We start from the raw sequence: 4,340 nt of genomic DNA, 5'->3' as shown, positions 1-4,340 counted from the left end.
CCCACAGTGTTTTACTTATGTGTTGCTGTATCTTAACATGAATCACGTTACTATATCTGTCTTTTAGGTGATGAAGGATATGGCTGTTTCTCTTGGCTTCTAACTCCATTGTCCCGACCTGATACCCCTGCTGAACACAATTACAATAATGCACATAAGTCCACGCGGAATGTGATAGAAAGATGTTTTGGTGTGCTGAAATCTAGGTTTCGGTGTCTGGATAAGTCTGGTGGCCTTTTGTTGTATAGTCCCTCCAAGGTGACTCAAATTGTGTTCTGCTGCTGCTTTCTTCATGACATGTGTTTGCAACAACATCTGCCACATGTTGAGGAGGAGAAGGAGGAGGAGGAATAAAGCAGCCAGCAAGCAGAGGAATTAGAGACATCTGGTGATACTTGGAGTACTGATGTAGGGAGGCAGGTTAGGCAACAGATCATCAATCGCTATTTCTAAGGTAAGCTTGGTTTGCTTATTTCATTTGTTGTGTAATCATAAATAGATGTTTTGCCTTGTTTTCCAAAAACCATTACTCAGAATGTGTCTGTCTCCTTGACACATACAAACATACCTTCGCTATATGAAAAACAAATGTTGCATGTGTATTGTGTGTATTTTTAATCTCAAAACAACAGATTATGAGTGGCATGCATTAAGTCTGGATAAGTGATCAAAAACTTGCAGTGCTAATTTCTTACAATCCCACATCATCCATTTAGTATTTCACTTTATCATTGTGTGTAACGTCCTAATGCACAGGTTCACAAACTCGGCCCTCAGGACCACACACAGTGCATGTTTTTCTCGTAACCCAGTAGAAGCACAGGTGTATGAATTACTCACAGACATGTTAAAAGGTTCACAGGTGGAGCTAATTATGTCACTTGTGATTCTGTGAATAGACCTGCAAAACATGCACTGTGTGGGTTCCTGAGGGCCGAGTTTGCGAACCTGTGTTCCCAAAAAACACTCCTCAACATATAGTATGTTAGCCTTGAGGAATACATGTGTCCCTATGTGTGATGCACCATCATATTTAAGACTCACAAACTTACTGTAATCATGAAAAATTAAATTCCTAATGTTTGATGCTGTAAACTTGATGATGTGTAAGTAAATACACAGTTTGCCACACATATACATTATTAAACACAGTTTTTGTTTTTTGTTGTAAAAGTACATATTTGTTTGTTTCAGCATCATGTGTAAAAACATGCTTAATAATTTAAAACACACACAAACATGTCCCAACAATACTGACATTCATTTGGACAATGTTTTTCAAACAAAACAAAGGCAACATATTACAAGCTTTTTACGCAACTCAATTGTGTTCTTCTTGTAATGTTGTATAGATAAGATAGCTAAGATATGTATCACTAACATTGTAATTTGGATTGTCTGCAGGCAAAGAAAATGATTTGAATATAGAAAGAGTAATGATTAGAAAAAAATCAAGTGGTCAGTTTTCTTCCTGCTAAAGACATTCTGCCTGGCTGGCAATTATTGTATCTGCAGGCAAAGAAAATGATTGGAATCTAGAAAGAGTAATGATTAGAAAAAAATCAAGTGGTCAGTTTTCTTCCTGCTAAAGACGTTCTGCCTGGCTGGCAATTATTGTATCTGCAGGCAAAGAAAATGATTGGAATCTAGAAAGAGCAATGATTAGAAAAAAATCAAGTGGTCAGTTTTCTTCCTGCTAAAGACATTCTGCCTGGCTGGCAATTATTGTATCTGCAGGCAAAGAAAATGATTGGAATCTAGAAAAAGTAATGACTAGAAAAAAATCAAGTGGTCAGTTTACTTCCTGCTAACATGTATGTGTGGCTCCATCAAGTTTTCCCTCCTCCAATACCAAAAAAAAAATGTTAATGAATAAATGTGCGTACTAAAAATTTTTTTATTTGGCCCACTTATAATTAATGATGTTGAAAAAAGGGTCAAGGAGCTAAGTGTTATATTTTTTTAAGCAACAAAAACACTTGCTAACTATTTTGAGTTACTTATCACAAATGTCTAACTTGTTGTTTTTTTTCCACATTTTTTTGGGTGACTGCTTGTCCTGCCCTTTGCCTTTAGCACTGTCATGTTGGCGTGCTCTGGTGGACCGTCTTGGTGGTGATGAGACTGGCGTGATATTTGGAGTAGTCGTACCAGAACTGCTGCTTGTTTGCTGTTGGTGCATGCATCTGAGTGTTTCATTCAGGTTAGTGAGGGTGGCATTGAGTTCACGTGTAGCAGCATTTTGATTGTCTACTATTTGGAATAAACTTTCATTAATCTTTTGATTGTTTTGAAAAATGCTCATATAACTTTGCTGTTGTCTGTGCTGTTCTTCCATTAGTCTGTGCTGTTCTTCCATTAGTCTGTGCTGTTCTTCCATTATGCGCTGTAAGTTGCCCATGACCTGTGTAATGTCTGTACGCATGAGTTCCATGGTATTGCCTATTCTGGTTGTTTGCTCATTTTGTCTACTCAGATTTCTTGAGATTCTTCTGAGGTGAGATGGTAGGCTTGCAAACATTTGTGTCTGCTTATGCAGGCAATCTTCATTAGTGGCCTGCTGTCTAGCCCAAATAGTCCAAAACACCTGATCAGGGCCTTGTGTTCCTGGTGTTGTTGGGCTGTGTTGTGGTGGTGGTGTGCTTTGCTGTGGTGGTGTACTCACAGGTGCTGGGGGGCTCATTCCTTGCATTAATGGCTACAGTTCTAAGATGTTTGTCTCCTCCATGTCACTGTGTTGGTGTTGTTGCGGAGGGATGCTGTTCCCAGGACTCAAAGCTGAAATGTTTAACAAATCTCCGTTAGCTATCCATATGTTTGTGAAATGTTAAAAAATCACTACACATGGAACACATGTCATTCACTGTTGCTTTCAACTATTCTGGCTAGCAACATCATCACTCATAGCTTAAATACATACATATGCCTGTTTGAGGCAAATGTGTCTGGTTACTTAATTGTGAAAGCAAACACTTTAGTTTTATTGTAGCTCACACATACTCCACCATAAAAACACATTGGAATACATAATGTGTTACCTTATAGCTTTGTGCAAACAAACATAGTAATGTTTTTATATGTATTTTGCAATGTTACCTCAAGCACACATGAGATTTTTGGAAAAACAAACTTACTTTTTGCAAACAAACCAACATGCTTTTTTGTTGCAGCATCTTATACCCAATGTCATACTGTATGGCTCAAGTGGACATACATATCTTTACTGGATGTGGACAAGGCCATTTAGTTTGGATTCCATTTCAGCTTTTTCTTACTGCGGTAAGTATTTTAGTTTTGGATGTGTTTTGACTTAATGCGGTTATGACTGATTTTGATTATGTTTTGACATTTTACACATTTTTTTCAGTTTGATACTCACAATCAAGATGAGGGGAGTGTGGATGACGTCTTGGAGGTGTGTCCAAAATTTGGAGTGGGGGTACAGAACATACGGACGATAATCTTCGTGGCGGGGTAGCCTGCTGTGTTTGTGCCGGGACATACGACCTTGCTTTCTTTTCGGCCACAGGTTTTTTGTGGTGATGTCTTACAGAAGTGCCACTTCTGCTGCTCCATACTTCTTTTGATGGACCTTTTAATGAAAGTGCAATTTTGTTATGCCCATTCCTTTACAAGCATACCCTATACTACAATGGACACTTTACCTGCTTCCACAGCGTCATCATCATCAGATGTGATAGGAGTTACTGGCCGACGAGTAGTACTGCTTTTTTCAGACACTGTATAAAATGAATTATATTAAAAAATCATGCTATTATGTATACATCCACCCATTATGCTTATAAACATTTATTCTTTTAGAAATGCTTGGTTTTTATTTAAAACAAACATAAGGACCAGAAATAAAAAATAAATAAAAAACAATGACCAAAACACATATGCACCATGGCAACATCAACACAGGAAAACATGTACAGGACACTGACATAGTTCAAGGAAAGGTTTTTTTTTTTTTTTTAAAACACAACATCATTTTGTATTGGAAGGAAAAATATTACAGATGCAATATCTAATTTGCTCTGTGATGTGGCACTCCAAAGACACATTACCACTATATGAGCAAAAACAAAATGCAGCAATTTATAATAAAATTACACTGCAGTGTGGTGTCACGGTACAAATACAAGCAAAAAAAATAATTGTTTTTAAAATTAAATAAATAACATTATCTAAAGATGACATTACACATGTAAGTGGTTTACAAACCACTTTCCAGTACTCCAGCCTCTAACATGACAACGACTTTTTTTTTAAAATTCAACATGGATCACTTATATATAAAACAGTCATAATTTTATCAAAAACAATGCCCAAAAGGA

At 37.1% G+C, this 4,340-nt stretch overlaps 1 long non-coding RNA gene across 1 annotated transcript; it reads right to left on the bottom strand.

Moving 5' to 3' along the window:
• Positions 1-647: 647 nt before the first annotated feature.
• LOC134928749 (uncharacterized) lies at positions 648-3,780 on the bottom strand. Its single transcript, XR_010177983.1, has 3 exons — positions 3,666-3,780; positions 3,380-3,592; positions 648-2,778 (listed from the first exon to the last, which is right to left on the bottom strand). It is a non-coding gene; the product is annotated as an uncharacterized LOC134928749 (long non-coding RNA).
• Between the last annotated feature and the right edge of the window lie 560 nt (positions 3,781-4,340).

This window comes from Pseudophryne corroboree, chromosome 5 (genome assembly GCF_028390025.1).
Source record: "Pseudophryne corroboree isolate aPseCor3 chromosome 5, aPseCor3.hap2, whole genome shotgun sequence".
Classification (NCBI taxonomy): Eukaryota; Metazoa; Chordata; class Amphibia; order Anura; family Myobatrachidae; genus Pseudophryne; species Pseudophryne corroboree.
Note: the sequence above shows the minus strand (reverse complement) of the source record. Positions and strands in the feature narration are given on the sequence as shown.